This window comes from Hemibagrus wyckioides, linkage group LG29, assembly GCF_019097595.1.
Source record: "Hemibagrus wyckioides isolate EC202008001 linkage group LG29, SWU_Hwy_1.0, whole genome shotgun sequence".
Lineage (NCBI taxonomy): Eukaryota > Metazoa > Chordata > Actinopteri > Siluriformes > Bagridae > Hemibagrus > Hemibagrus wyckioides.
In genome coordinates, this window is record NC_080738.1 from 15,869,264 (window position 1) to 15,887,336 (window position 18,073).

At 41.1% G+C, this 18,073-nt stretch overlaps 2 protein-coding genes across 5 annotated transcripts in view; one reads left to right on the plus strand and one right to left on the minus strand.

The window, feature by feature from the left end:
• Window positions 1–16,001, minus strand: part of fhip1aa (FHF complex subunit HOOK interacting protein 1Aa) — a 31,254-nt gene extending 15,253 nt beyond the window's left edge. For 2 of the 3 annotated variants that reach the window (XM_058384600.1, XM_058384598.1), the window contains exons 1-2: window positions 15,789–16,001; window positions 4,202–4,327 (exon numbers count right to left, since the gene is read on the minus strand). The gene's annotated coding sequence lies outside the window, so the exon portion shown is untranslated. Of the gene's footprint in view, window positions 1–4,201; window positions 4,328–9,216; window positions 9,346–15,788 lie in introns of those variants that run through there. The other variant, XM_058384599.1, reaches the window with a different exon arrangement.
• A 2,024-nt stretch (window positions 16,002–18,025) lies between these two features.
• sh3d19 (SH3 domain containing 19) overlaps window positions 18,026–18,073 on the plus strand; it is a 26,648-nt gene continuing 26,600 nt past the window's right edge. The window contains exon 1 of one of the 2 annotated variants that reach the window (XM_058384608.1): window positions 18,026–18,073. This exon is cut by the window's right edge and continues 49 nt beyond it. The gene's annotated coding sequence lies outside the window, so the exon portion shown is untranslated. The other variant, XM_058384609.1, reaches the window with a different exon arrangement.

Sequence of the window (18,073 nt, forward strand, 5' to 3'; positions counted from 1 at the left end):
ATCCTACAATACAGTGACTATACACTCGACCTACAATACAGTGACTATACACTCGACCTACAATACAGTGACTATACACTCGTCCTACAATACAGTGACTATACACTCGTCCTACAATACAGTGACTATACACTCGTCCTACAATACAGTGACTATACACTCGTCCTACAATACGGTGACTATACACTCATCCTACAATACAGTGACTATACACTCGACCTACAATACAGTGACTATACACTCGTCCTACAATACAGTGACTATACACTCGTCCTACAATACAGTGACTATACACTCGTCCTACAATACAGTGACTATACACTCGTCCTACAATACAGTGACTATACACTCGACCTACAATACAGTGACTATACACTCGTCCTACAATACAGTGACTATACACTCATCCTACAATACAGTGACTATACACTCGTCCTACAATACAGTGACTATACACTCGTCCTACAATACAGTGACTATACACTCGACCTACAATACAGTGACTATACACTCGTCCTACAATACAGTGACTATACACTCGACCTACAATACAGTGACTATACACTCGTCCTACAATACAGTGAATATACACTCGTCCTACAATACAGTGACTATACACTCGACCTACAATACAGTGACTATACACTCGTCCTACAATACAGTGACTATACACTCATCCTACAATACAGTGACTATACACTCGTCCTACAATACAGTGAATATACACTCGTCCTACAATACAGTGACTATACACTCGACCTACAATACAGTGACTATACACTCGTCCTACAATACAGTGACTATACACTCATCCTACAATACAGTGACTATACACTCATCCTACAATACAGTGACTATACACTCGACCTACAATACAGTGACTATACACTCGTCCTACAATACAGTGACTATACACTCGTCCTACAATACAGTGACTATACACTCGACCTACAATACAGTGACTATACACTCGTCCTACAATACAGTGACTATACACTCGTCCTACAATACAGTGACTATACACTCGTCCTACAATACAGTGACTATACACTCGTCCTACAATACGGTGACTATACACTCATCCTACAATACAGTGACTATACACTCGACCTACAATACAGTGACTATACACTCGTCCTACAATACAGTGACTATACACTCGTCCTACAATACAGTGACTATACACTCGTCCTACAATACAGTGACTATACACTCGACCTACAATACAGTGACTATACACTCATCCTACAATACAGTGACTATACACTCGTCCTACAATACAGTGACTATACACTCGACCTACAATACAGTGACTATACACTCATCCTACAATACAGTGACTATACACTCATCCTACAATACAGTGACTATACACTCGTCCTACAATACAGTGACTATACACTCGTCCTACAATACAGTGACTATACACTCGTCCTACAATACAGTGACTATACACTCGACCTACAATACAGTGACTATACACTCATCCTACAATACAGTGACTATACACTCGTCCTACAATACAGTGACTATACACTCGTCCTACAATACAGTGACTATACACTCGTCCTACAATACAGTGAATATACACTCGACCTACAATACAGTGACTATACACTCGACCTACAATACAGTGACTATACACTCGTCCTACAATACAGTGACTATACACTCGTCCTACAATACAGTGACTATACACTCAACCTACAATACAGTGACTATACACTCGACCTACAATACAGTGACTATACACTCGTCCTACAATACAGTGACTATACACTCGTCCTACAATACAGTGACTATACACTCGTCCTACAATACAGTGACTATACACTCGACCTACAATACAGTGACTATACACTCGTCCTACAATACAGTGACTATACACTCGTCCTACAATACAGTGACTATACACTCGACCTACAATACAGTGACTATACACTCGTCCTACAATACAGTGACTATACACTCGTCCTACAATACAGTGACTATACACTCGTCCTACAATACAGTGACTATACACTCGTCCTACAATACAGTGACTATACACTCGACCTACAATACAGTGACTATACACTCGACCTACAATACAGTGACTATACACTCGTCCTACAATACAGTGACTATACACTCATCCTACAATACAGTGACTATACACTCGTCTTAGAGATAGAGAAGTTAACCTTTTCCACAGAGAACAGAAAAATGTGTCCATGTTGATGACTGAGTGTCTTTGTCATGTCTCACTCCACAGTGGAAGTTAATATGAAGCTCATATGAAAGTAGACACTCAGGATTTTAAGAATTTGTCGTGTTTCAGAAGGATTTCAAAACTTTTTTCACACAAATGTTTGTACACCGATCAGGCATGACATTATGACCACCTGCTTAATATCATGTTGGTTTTGCTGCCAGAACAGCGAGGCATGGACTCCACTGGATCCCTGAAGGTGTGCTGTGGTATCTGGCACCAAGATGTTAGCAGCAGATCCTTCAGCAGCCTCCATGGGCCCCGTTTTGATAGATACTGACCGCTGCAGACCGGGAACACCACCACAAGAGCTGCAGTTATGAAGACACTCCGATCTAGCCATCACAATTTGGCTCTTGGTCAAACTCAAAGCTCAAATCCTTACACTTGTCCATTTTTCCTGCTTCTCACACATCAACTTTGAGGACAAAATGTTCACCTGCTGCCTAATATATCCCACCCACTAACAGGTGCCATGATGAGGAGATCATCAGTCTTATTCACTTCACCTGGCAGTGGTCATAATGTTATGCCTGATCGGTTGTATACTTTAAAGTAAATGTTGATATCAAACCCTTATCTGCTCTCTGAGAAGTGCTTGTTCATCTAAAAAACAGCTGAATTTGATCTTTAATCAGTAAAGTTCTGTGTAAGGTTCTCCAACAGAGGGGGGAAAAACACACTGAAACCTAAAAGCCTCATTTTAGATCAGACTGAACACCATTCATTTCTTTATACTCGTCCCATAAGACGATTTAAAGTGTTGCGTAGTGGTGAAACGGGTTAAACTAAACACAAACAAGAATAAAGAGAGACAGGAACCCACACTGTTATACCTTTCGTTTTGTAAACTGTGTGTTCATGTAGTGCGTGTTATTTATCACGCAGAGGTCCTGAGCTCTAGCTAAGCATTTAGCAGCAGGAGTGAGAGTTCCCCGGGTTGCCACGACAACCTTTCAACATTTAATCCCGAACCATGCTACATCCGGAAGCACGGAGATGATGGACACTCACTCTGGTCAAAAGACCAGCCGTAACCTTTCGTCAGAGAGAGCGAGGTCCAGGGATTTGTCCAGGGTTTATGTCGCATTACTCACATGAATAACGCTGTCTCCTTTCTTTACAGGCTTATGAGTGAATTTTCTTCCGTCCCTGAGCAGCAGAACAATATATCAGCCCTCGCTAAGAAGTGTGTGAGCGAATTTAAGCCTCTTTCCTCCTCCACTTGGCCTCCTTAAAGCTATGACAGGAATGTGTTCGGAGGAGAGAAGAGAGACAGCGGCAAAACACGAGCGATCCTCCGAAGGCCGGAGTCGATCCCACGGAGCGCTGTGACTCCGGCTGAGAGAGAAAGGTGACACAGAGCACGTGGAGAAGGTCTCGCCCGCTCGGTTGCGGGTTAAGTCACATCTCTGGAGTCTGGAGCAGAATTTTAGGCACTAGTCCTGTGTGGGCGCAGTTTATATAACTGAGCTTAGCTATTTTTAGCCAGAGCAATTAAAGCTAGAATATGAGTTCTAATGGAATACACATGAGATATTAAAATCTCATCTGTGTGTGTGTGTGTGTGTGTGTGTGTGTGTGGAACTGGAGTGTAAATGAGTCAAAACATTCAAAGATGATCTCATGACAAAAAAGTGTTTTTTATGTATAGTGATATTTGTATAGATAAACCTAGCTACATAAATAAGTGTTTATTACATTGTTATTAATCTAAGTGCCTCTCATTTCATTCATATCTGCTTGTGTGTGGTGTGTGTGGTGTGTGTGTGTGTGTGTGCGCATATTTCCCATAATCCCCTTCTGTGGAAGAATCCTCTTACCCAAAACTTGACCCAGAGTGACCGTGTTTTGTAACGTCGCTGAGCTCTTTGTGAATATAATGATGTATGTAGCTGCGGTGTAAACGCTGACTGCTACACAACAGACGTGAAGTAGGTCTCTTCCTACCTGTGTGTGAACATCTCCGCGAGTTCCTGTTGGTCAGTCGGCGTCCGACCCGCTCACACTCTGGGTCTCGGCATCACGTGAGGAACCGGAGGAACTTTGGACTGGAACGGATCACAAAGAGTAGACCTGTGAGGATGAGATAGGGATGGAGTGAGAGATGAGAGGGAGAAAGCAGCTATTCTATCAAAGTGTGTGTGTGTGTGTGTTTGTGTGTGTGTTTGTGTGTGTGATATAGAAAGTGAGTGTGAGTGAGGAACTGAGTGTATGTGGGAGTGTGTGAAGAGGCCCGGGAGGAAGTGACCAGTCGGAAGCGAGGTGTGAGTAAGAGAGTCACAATGTTTACAAGGAAGAGAGAAGACATGAGGGAAAAGGAGGAGGAGCTTGTGTGTGTGAGTGTGTGTGTGTGTGTGAGTGTGAGAGAGTGTGTGTGTGTGTGTGTGTGTGTGTGAGTGTGTGTGTGTGTGTGTGTGTGTGAGTGTGTGTGTGTGTGTGTGTGTGTGTGTGTGATTGTGTGAGCTCCACACAATAGCCCCACCCACCACCACTAACCCCATCAGCCCATCACTATACGCTAACTCCATGCTACACAATAACCCCAACCACCTCCAAACTAACCCCACCCCTCCACACAATAGCCCCACCCACCACCACTAACCCCATCAGCCCATCACTACACACTAACTCCATGTTACACATTAACTACAACAACCAATACACTAACCCCTCCCAGACACACTAACCCCACCCCTAACCCATCAATCCATCACTACACACTACCCCATATAATAACCCCAACCACCTACACACTAACCCCACCACACACAATAACCCAAACCACTACCACTAACCCCATCAACCCATCACTACACACTAACCACCTATACACTAAACCCACCTATACACTAACCCCACCCCTCCACACTACACTCATCCCACATAACAGCACCACCCCAACACACTAACCCCATCAAGCCATTACTACAAACTAACCCCATGCTACACAATAACCCCAAACAATCTATACATTAACCCCATGATACACAATAACCCTATCGCCAACACACTAATCATCCCATACACACTCACCACACCCTCTACACACTTAGCCCACCACACACAATAACCCCAACCCTCTACACACTAACCCCACCACACACAATAACCCCAACCACCTACATACTAAACCCACCACACACGATAACCCCAACCACCTACATACTAACCCCACCACACACAATAACCCCACCACACACAATAACCCCAACCACCTACACACTAACCCCACCACACACAATAACCCCAACCACCTACATACTAAACCCACCACACACGATAACCCCAACCACCTACATACTAACCCCACCACACACAATAACCCCACCACACACAATAACCCCAACCACCTACACACTAAACCCACCACACACGATAACCCCAACCACCTACACACTAAACCCACCACACACAATAACCCCAACCACCTACACACTAAACCCACCACACACGATAACCCCAACCACCTACACACTAAACCCACCACACACAATAACCCCAACCACCTACACACTAAACCCACCACACACAATAACCCCAACCACCTACATACTAAACCCACCACACACGATAACCCCAACCACCTACATACTAACCCCACCACACACAATAACCCCACCACACACAATAACCCCAACCACCTACACACTAAACCCACCACACACGATAACCCCAACCACCTACACACTAAACCCACCACACACGATAACCCCAACCACCTACACACTAAACCCACCACACACCATAACCCCAACCACCTACACACTAAACCCACCACACACCATAACCCCAACCACCTACACACTAAACCCACCACACACCATAACCCCAACCACCTACACACTAAACCCACTACACACCATAACCCCAACCACCTACACACTAAACCCACCACACACGATAATCCCAACCCTACACACTTAACCCACCACACACAATAACCCCAACCACCTACACACTAAACCCCCCACACACAATAACCCCAACCACCTACACACTAAACCCACCACACACGATAACCCCAACCACCTACACACTAAACCCACCATACACAATAACCCCAACCACCTACACACTAAACCCACCACACACCATAACCCCAACCCTACACACTTAACCCACCACACACAATAACCCCAACCACTTATACACTAACCCCATCAAGCCATTACTACAAATTAACCCCTTGCTACAAATAACCCCAAACAATCTATACATTAACCCCATAATACACAATAACCCTATCCCCAACACACTAATCATCCCATACACACTCACCACACCCTCTACACACTAACCCCACCCTTACACACTAACCTCACCCTTACATACTACCCCACCACACACAATAACCCCACCACACACAATAACCCCAACCACCTACACACTAAACCCACCACACACGATAACCCCAACCACCTACACACTAAACCCACCACACACAATAACCCCAACCACCTACACACTAAACCCACCACACACGATAACCCCAACCACCTACACACTAAACCCACCACACACCATAACCCCAACCACCTACACACTAAACCCACCACACACGATAATCCCAACCACCTACACACTAAACCCACCACACACCATAACCCCAACCACCTACACACTAAACCCACCACACACCATAACCCCAACCACCTACACACTAAACCCACCACACACCATAACCCCAACCACCTACACACTAAACCCACCACACACGATAATCCCAACCACCTACACACTAAACCCACCACACACCATAACCCCAACCACCTACATACTAAACCCACCACACACGATAACCCCAACCACCTACATACTAAACCCACCACACACGATAACCCCAACCACCTACACACTAAACCCACCACACACCATAACCCCAACCACCTACACACTAAACCCACCACACACAATAACCCCAACCACCTACACACTAAACCCACCACACACCATAACCCCAACCACCTACACACTAAACCCACCACACACAATAACCCCAACCACCTACACACTAAACCCACCACACACGATAACCCCAACCCTACACACTTAACCCACCACACACAATAACCCCAACCACTTATACACTAACCCCATCAAGCCATTACTACAAATTAACCCCTTGCTACAAATAACCCCAAACAATCTATACATTAACCCCATAATACACAATAACCCTATCCCCAACACACTAATCATCCCATACACACTCACCACACCCTCTACACACTAACCCCACCCTTACACACTAACCTCACCCTTACATACTACCCCACCACACACAATAACCCCACCACACACAATAACCCCAACCACCTACACATTAAACCCACCACACACGATAACCCCAACCACCTACACACTAAACCCACCACACACAATAACCCCAACCACCTACACACTAAACCCACCACACACGATAACCCCAACCACCTACACACTAAACCCACCACACACCATAACCCCAACCACCTACACACTAAACCCACCACACACGATAATCCCAACCACCTACACACTAAACCCACCACACACCATAACACCAACCACCTACACACTAAACCCACCACACACCATAACCCCAACCACCTACACACTAAACCCACCACACACCATAACCCCAACCACCTACACACTAAACCCACCACACACGATAATCCCAACCACCTACACACTAAACCCACCACACACCATAACCCCAACCACCTACATACTAAACCCACCACACACGATAACCCCAACCACCTACACACTAAACCCACTACACACCATAACCCCAACCACCTACACACTAAACCCACCACACACCATAACCCCAACCACCTACACACTAAACCCACCACACACCATAACCCCAACCACCTACACACTAAACCCACCACACACCATAACCCCAACCACTTATACACTAACCCCATCAAGCCATTACTACAAATTAACCCCTTGCTACAAATAACCCCAAACAATCTATACATTAACCCCATAATACACAATAACCCTATCCCCAACACACTAATCATCCCATACACACTCACCACACCCTCTACACACTAACCCCACCCTTACACACTAACCTCACCCTTACATACTAACCTCACCCTTACATACTTAACTCCACCTCATACACTAACCTCACCCCTACACACTAACCCCACCCCTACACACTAACCCCACCCCTTTTGCATAATATGCATATATATAAGTAAAATATTCTCTGACTGTAAAGATACCTGCTGCTGAAGATAGCTGAAAAGAAACCCACCATGATCCTTCCTCACATTCCGGTCTAATTTGTTGGCAAAACAAGGAAGTGGTTAAATGAGGGATTGGAATAAAATCCAGGAAATGTGGGAATGCTAATCTCCACAGCTGTGTGTGTGTGTGTGTGAGAACCAGACCCACACAGTCCCACTTAGTTAAATTACTGGGCGTGTGTGTGTGTGTATAATTTGGGTTAATTAGGCTCATTTGGTGTGTTTCAGTGATATGATCAGAAATAGAAACTGAGACAGGAGAAAAATCTTCAAGTACAAAGTATAAACACTAATCAGTCTGGATCGCCCTTTATCCTGCAGATACGATGATAATCATCTGGCTTAGTGTGAGTGTGTTCAGCTTCACACACACACACACACACACACACACACACAGCACACACACCACGCTCTGCTCTGTACCAAGACAGAGAGACAGACAGACAGAGACTCACTCTCGGGTCAGATCACTCTCTTTTCACTCACACACACACACACTAACTCACACACACACACACCCTTCATCTCAAGGTGTGAACCTGGGCTTATTACTACTAACTCACAATCACACACACACTTACAATCACACACTCTTACACACACACACACTCACACACACCCTTCTTCTCAAGGTGTGAACTGTGATTTATTCACAATGGTATTCTCTCCCTCTCCCTCTTTCTCACAAACAAACACACACACACACACCTCTTAACCTCTGAATCAGCTTTTAGTCTCCAAAAGTGTGTTGAAACTTCAGACCCAAAAAACATCAGCTGTTAATGAAAACACAGATTATAGAATAAGAGATGAGACATGATGAGAGATGAGCTCAGTTCTGATGAAATAATGATGTGATACGATACGATACACAACTCAAGAACACAGATACATAACAAAAAAAAAAAAATAAATAAATTAAAAAAAAAAAAATGAAGTCTATGATTTGATGAAGCGGAGCAAATTAAATAATTAGGGCTGCAGAAAGTTGTAAACAAATACAAAAAATAAAATCATTTAATAATTTTTAAGGAATATTTATTTATTTCCATTATTGTTATTATTATTATTATTATTATTATTATAGTTTTGATTTAACAGAGAGATGCAATTTAAATAATTAGAGCTGCAGAATGACTTGTAGACAAAAATTATAAATAAAAAAAAAATTTTAGAATATTTTTTAAATAGATTTTATAATTATTAAAGTATATTTTTTATTTCTTTTATTATTATTTTTATTATATTCTTTCTTTTAGAGCTAATCAGCTCTAAAAGAGCTTTTTAACAAAAAATAAAAAATAAAAATAAATAAATAAATCAAGTCACTGATTTAACAATGTGCAATTTAAATAATTAGAGCTGCAGAATTAATTGTAGACAAAAACAAAAAATAAAATAATTTGATAATATTTATTTATTTCCATTATTATTATTTTTTATTATTATTATAGTTTTCTTTTAGAAGCTTTAAGGTGTCCTTGTTTTACTTCACAAATAAATAAAACAATGGGGAAAAATCATAAATAAAAACATGAAATAAAACACAGTTAAACTCAAACAAAAAAAAGCTTATGATACAAATATCAATAAATGTAATAAATTATTAATAGAACTGCAATAAAATTAATTCCAGTAATAATAATATTACAGGATCAGATTCATACTTTTTATTTAGTCGCTGATTTGTGCTGGTATTCATCTCATACTGATACAGGATATCAGATTCAGCTCTAATTGTCCAATTGTGTGTGTGGGTGTGTGTGTGTGTTTAGGTATCAGTAAAACCTGTTTCTCAGAGAAAGTTAAGTCGGTTTAGGGCTGGGTTTGTCTCCTCACATTGTTCCAGGGTGTGTTGTTTACACAGAACACACACACACACACACATGAAGGCTAGACCACTGGATCAGAACATCTCCAAAACTGCAGCTCTTGTGGGGTGTTCCCGGTCTTCAGTGCTCAGTATCTATCAAAAGTGGTCCAAGGAAGGAACAGTGGTGAACCGGTGACAGGGTCATGGGCGGTCAAGACTCACTGATGGACGTGGGGAGAGAAGGCTGGCCCGTGTGATCCGATCCAACAGAAGAGCTACTGTTGATCAAACTGCTGAAGAAGTTAATGCTGGTTCTGATAGAAAGGGGTGCAGGACGGGTCAGCAAAAGATTAACCAACACAATATTAAGCAGGTGGTCAGCAGCCTGAACTGATTTCCTGCATCATCATTCCCACTCTACCTCAGTAACCTGCCCTGTTCATACACTTTATCTTACTGTCTGTTATAATAGTGTTATAACAGTGTTACAGCAGAAACGGATTAACACGGGCTCAAATAAGTCACCTCAGACATCCTAACACACACACACACACACACACACACACAAATGCAAAACTCAGTCTGTCTCATTTACATAGCCAGGAAACCAGAACCTGACACCTGATAGGTGGGATTTATGCAACACTGTTGACACGGCAACCATAACCTTGGAGATAACAACAATCGAAGAACGAACACACACACACACACAATAGTGATTGCGCACAGAACTGCCTGCACTGTATGAGATAAAGCCATGGTGGTGTCCCAGACTAGCGCACCATAGTGTCTAGTGTTAGCTTGCTAGCCGATTTTCCTGTGTGGCTGTGTCCCAAATCAACAACACAACAAATAAACATAACAGACAGCTTAGTTTTTTGTTTTTTTGCACAAACTTTACACCTACATCCATACACTGGGGCTGTGTCCCAATCCACACGATCATATTAGTGGATAAATAGCACACACACACACAAGCTGTAGCACTAATAGCTAAGCTAGCATTCCCAGCTAAACGGTCCTTTGTGATGACCGGCTAAATCCCAAACAGCATAACTAGTGCACTAGACGGTTTAGCCTAGACAACATCACACTACTGACTGCAGAAGTAGATGTAGTCCGGGGAAAAATACACTCGCTCCTTCCTAACACCCTAACACTCCTGCTTTAAGCATGACTTGGGCTGTGTTCCAAACCACCAAACGGCTGCACTGGACAAGTGAAGGGGGAAAAATACATTCCTTTCATTCCTGATGGATTAGGTCTAACTTTTGAAGTGTGTAGACAGTTAGACCTGTACTGACAACGATCAAGCGGGCACTCTCTCTTTATCCACAGGTGTAGATAAACGTGTGTGTGTGTGTGTGTGTGTGTGTGTGTGGGTGTGGGTGTGTGGGTGAGTGGGTGAGTGCAAAAGGAAACAGAAGACACATTGTACATCCAGAACCCCGCCTTACACACTACATTTAGGATCAAACTCAAGTTACTTTTATTTCTTTACCTCTCTTTTATCATTTTTTGTTCTCCCTTTCTGTGGACGCCTCACTGGCTGTGTTCCAAATCAAGATTTATGGAAACCAAGTGCTAGTTTAATTAGAACAAGGGGACTATTGTTGTAATAAATGTGAGAATATTGCTTACAAAAATAAAAAAGATATATTTTTATATATAAAGTTTAAATAAACTGTATCTGTTTCGACCGCACCGAGAGTCAGAGCTGCTAACAAGCCGGAGTTTACAGCATGTAGCCTGGTGAGTACAGAATACCCAGAATGCACTGTGGCATTTGAAGGTGAGTAAGGTGCGAGAGAGCTGACATTTACACAAGAACATTTCAGGGACTGAGATTCCTTTTTGAAACACAAGACACCGATCAGTCACATGATATCATCATCCCTAGCTCTCTCTCTCTCTCTCTCTCTCTCTCTCTCTCACACACACACACACACACTCATAAAAACACAATGACACACCAAAAGCCTTCACAAAACTTCATACTGCATGTGCAGGAAAGTGAATATGACACAGAGAAAAGAAGTACATTATACCGTTATTTTTCTTTAAAGGCAGGTAGAAAATGTTCATAACAGTGATAGATAGATAGATAGATAGATAGATAGATAGATAGATAGATAGATAGACAGACAGACAGACAGACAGACAGACAGACAGACAGACAGACAGACAGACAGACAGACAGACAGATAGATAGATAGATAGATAGATAGATAGATAGATAGATAGATAGATAGATAGATAGATAGATAGATAGATAGATAGATACTTTGTTCATCCCAAAGGGAATAATAGATAGATGATGGATGGATGGATGGATACTTTGTTCATCCCAAAGGGAAATTTACAATCCCAAAGGATGGATGGATGGATGGATGGATGGAGAGAGGGATAAGAGACGTATGTAAGTATTTCTGTAGGTATGGGTGGATGGTGGGATGGATAGATGGATGGATGAATGGATGGATGATGGATACATGAAGGATGGCTGGATAATGGATATATGTATGTATGTAAGTATAAATGTATGTAAGTATAAATAGATGGATGGATGGATGGGTAGATGGATGGATAATGTAAGGGTGGATAATGAATATATGTATGTATGTAGGTATAAAAAAATAAATGAATGAATGGATGGATGGATGGATGGATGGATGGATGGATGGGTAGATGGATGGATGGACAATGGATATATGTATGTATGTCGGTATAAATGGATATATGGAGGGAGGGAGGGAGGGAGGATATCTGTAAGTTTGTATTTAGGGATGGATGGATGGATGGATGGATGGAGGGAGGGCGGGAGGGAGGGAGGGAGGATATCTGTAAGTTTGTATTTAGGGATGGATGGATGGATGGAGGGAGGGAGGGAGGGAGGGAGGGAGGATATCTGTAAGTTTGTATTTAGGGATGGATGGATGGATGAAGAGATGGATAAGAGATTTAGTATTTATGTATGGAGGGATGCTTAGATGGATAAATGGATGGATGGATCATGAAAAGATGATAGACAATAGATGATGGATGGATGGATGGATGGATGGATGGAGGGAGGGAGGGAGGGAGGGAGGGAGGATATCTGTAAGTTTGTATTTAGGGATGGATGGATGGATGGATGAAGAGATGGATAAGAGATTTAGTATTTATGTATGGAGGGATGCTTAGATGGATAAATGGATGGATGGATCATGAAAAGATGATAGACAATAGATGATGGATGGATGGATGGATGGATGGAGGGAGGGAGGGAGGGAGGGAGGGAGGATATCTGTAAGTTTGTATTTAGGGATGGATGGATGGATGGATGAAGAGATGGATAAGAGATTTAGTATTTATGTATGGAGGGATGCTTAGATGGATAAATGGATGGATGGATCATGAAAAGATGATAGACAATAGATGATGGATGGATGGATGGATGGATGGATGGATGCATGAAGGATGTACGGACGGACGGACGGACAGATGGACGGGCGGAAAAATGATAGATTGGATGGAAAAGATAACTGAATGTGATGGATGGACGGATGGAGTGATAAACTTTTTGAACAAAAAATTGCAAAAAAAAAAAATTGTAAAAATCTTCTTTCAGAGTCCAAACACTAGTTTGTCTGTCAGAAAGATGGGGCATGTTCTCTACTGACTCTGACTCTGAGACTGACTCTGACACTGAGGTGGAGAGAGTCAGACTGCAGGCTTTCATGATCCTGAAACTCATCACCAAGAAAGTGAAGAAAAAAAAGAAGAGTGTCTGAGTGTCTGATGTTACACTACATCTTAAAATACTTCAATCATACACCAAGTCTGGACATCAAGAACAGTTCTGCTTGGGGAGAAAAGACGTGTGAGAGAGAGAGAGAGAGAGAGAGGGAGAGAGAGAGAGAGAGAGAGAGAGGGAGAGAGAGAGAGAGAGAGAGAGAGAAAACACCTTGTAGTAAATTATGCAACCTCAAACACACCCTCTACCGAATAGTAAATAAAAAATGACCCCGGTGTGAAATATTGATGCTTCCTGACCGTGATCAGACTTCAGTAACGCTGCTCAAACGTGGGGGGGGGGACAATCATGGATTACATACGACGTTACGCCGAATTCTCCGATCTGATTGGCTGGATGATGTTGAAAAGCGTTTTAAATACGTTCTCATTTCTATAGCAACAACTTGTACGAAGATTTGCATGACAGGCGCAGCACTTCATTTAAAGCTAACAAAGAGACATCTTCTCATTTAAAATCGTTACAACTTCGTTATACAGTGAAGGAGGCGTGTATCGAATATTCACGTGGAAGGAGTGTCCAGTGTCGGACGAGTTCACGGTTACTTAGTAACGTGTTTGTGTTTTTTCTTCGTTTTTTTAAAGAGGTGGAATAACTGCAGTAACGTATGTGATACACTATATTGCCAAAAGTACTGGGACACCCCTCCTGATCATTGAGTTCAGGGGTTGGGCTCCGCCCCTTAGTTCCAGTGAAAGGAACTCTTAATGCTTCAAGACATTTTGGACAATTTCATGCTCTTTGTGGGAACAGTTTGGGGATGACCCCTTCCTGTTCCAACATGACTGTACACCAGTGACCAAGGCAAGGTCCATAAAGAGTTTGGTGTGGTGGAACTTCACAGAGTCCCGACCTCAACCCCATAGAACCCCTTTGGGATGAATTAGAGTGGAGACTGTGAGACAGACCTTCTCGTCCAACATCAGTGCCTGACCTCACAAATGCGCTTCTAGAGGAATGGTCAGAAATTCCCATAAACACTCTCCTAAACCTTGTGGAAAGCCTTCCCAGAAGAGTTGAAACTGTTATAGCTGTAAAGGGCGGGACAACTCCATATTACATTCATGTACAGATAAAGGCAGACGTCCCAGTCTCCGCTCTAATTCATCCCATCCATGATGTAGATTGATCATTTTCCTGTAAGGGACCGTCTCTAAATGATTGACTCCTGAGTATCAGACCTCAGGCTCTGTATTAGATCAGACTCTGTAATAGATCAGACATTTTCTGGTTCATTATACTGACAATTTTTTATTAGCTGTAATTTTTTATTTAGACTAAATGGATTAAGGATGAACCCTTGACTCGAGTTAACCTCCTTTTCCTCCATTTCCTGGTCTAATTGTAAGGACAGATGCCTGGAGGCTCGCATGCAGATGATTTTCCTGAATGGAAAAGGTCAGTAAAATGAGATAAGGGCGCTGCGGGATACCTGCTCAGGTGTGTGTGTGTGTGTGTGTGTGTGTGTGTGTGCAGGAGAAACAGAACTACAACGTCAGGTTCGATTTAAAGTTAAATTAAAACAACGACAAACTAAACATACTTGAAGGAGTTTCATAATAAATGCAGCTTGAGGTTGTTGTTGTTGTTGTTGATGTCATTTAAAACCTGAAACACAACAAACACTGAGGGCGGTGACGTCAGCAGCTCGAACGCAGGTACACAACTCACCTGTTCTGGTGACCAAATGCTAGATTTATTTCTTCTGTCGAAGTCCCTCAGCTCCTGAAGACCAGATTTCGGGTGTTTATGGAGTCTCCGGTGTGTGAAATTAAATCCTCTCCTGGACTTCAGTCATGGTGGATTTAATTTTGCTCAGGAAGCGGTGACGGGCCGCCGTCTCGCGCAGCCTCGAGCGCACACCTCAGCGCTGATTGGACGCGCTGGCAAGGTAACGCGCAGAGCCCAGACCACGCCCCGTATGTAAATGAGGCTGTGTGTAAGCCACGCCTCCAAGCTGCTGGGTTGTGTTCGTGTTTATTACAGGATCATTAATCAACTCTGTCTGCAGGTTTATTTAACACAATAAAGTGTGCTACAAATACAACCGCTGTGAAAGTTATTATTAGTTAATATGTTGTTATTTGATTAAGTAACAATTAAGCAATTATTAATAATTATATTAACATTAACAAAACAAACAAAACTATAATGAACCTTTAAAGATGCCTCACCTTTCCCTTTTCTTCATTCATTTGTTTGTTTGTTTGTTTGTTTGTTTGTTTAACCTATAATTTTCATTTTCTTTCCTCATTTCTTTATTATTGTATTTAACTATATGTGCATAAAGTTCAGCATTATAAATAAATAAATAAATAAATAAATAAATAAATACTGAGAACCAGACACTTATATATAACGTATTAATAAATTAAAATAAATAAATAAATAAATAAATAAATAAATACTGAGAACTAGACACTTATATATAACGTATTAATAAATTAAAATAAATAAATAAATAAATAAATAAATACTGAGAACCAGACACTTATATATAACGTATTAATAAATTAAAATAAATAAATAAATAAATAAATACTGAGAACTAGACACTTATATATAACGTATTAATAAATTAAAATAAATAAATAAATAAATGCTGAGAACCATACACATATATAACGTATATTTGTTTTAATTTATTTATATATTATATATATCAATAAATTACAACAAATACAAAGGACAATTTAATTCTGAGAAGGATATAACTTTATTTACGGTATAAATAAAAAAACAAACAAACAAATAAATAAATGCTGAGAACCATACACATACATAACGTATGAATAAATTAAAACAAATAAAAAAGAAAAAAAATGCTGAGAATGATATAATTTTATTTAACGTATGAATAAAAAAACAAATAAATAAATGCTAAGAACCATATACTTATATATAACGTATAAATAGATAGATAGATAGATAGATAGATAGATAGATAGATAGATAGATAGATAGATAGATAGATAAATAAATAGCTTTTGAGAACCATACACGTATATATAAAAAAGAAAGAATTTTTTTTTTATCTTTTACTTTTTTTTCTATAATTTTGTTTTAAATATAAAACACACCCATCTGAGCCACTAAGGCTTTTTTATTTTGTTATGCAGTAGTTTGGTTAAAATTTGTGTAACTGCGCCATCTATTGGATAAAAAGGATTACTGCAATGGAGAAAACACGGTGTTCATTAAAAAAGTCATCTGAAGTCATTTTCAGTTCTCTTCAGTCTGTCTGAAAAAATGACCAAGAGCAACATGTCTATAAGACTCTTTCACTGTTTTCTTTTGGGTTACATTTTAATACAAATACACACAGTTATACACGTCATAATGATTAACACACACATAATCAACACAGATCAGATAGCAGGACACACACACACACACACACACACACCTTGGCAGTGTTTAGAAATTTGTGTAATTGAAAGGGAAATGTATGAAAGCAGTTAATCCTGGCATTTATGTGTCACACACACACACACACACATTACTATCTGTGTGTGACTAAAGACTGAATTGTCAGATAAAGATATAAAAACAAATCTCTCTCTCGCTCTCTCTCTCTCTCTACAAACACTTTCACACTCTAAAAAACCCCAACACTTGTCCTTTAATCACAGTTTAATCATGGATAAAATTGAAATGTCACATTTTTCCTTTTCACTTGCTGCTCTGGCAAAACCTGAAAAGCAGCCGTGTTCACATCCACACACACACACACACACACATATACACACACACACATATCTCTTAAACAAGTCAAATAGCTCTGACTAATATAAACACACATTTACGGCACTGGCACACCGCATGCCATTAGCTTTAGTAGCTTAATGCTGGCTGTGAGGTGTGTAAGCTGTAGTTCCTGATCAGCAGCATTCCAGTCGATCAAAACAAGGCCACACACTCCAGGATTTATTAACCACACACACACACACACACAC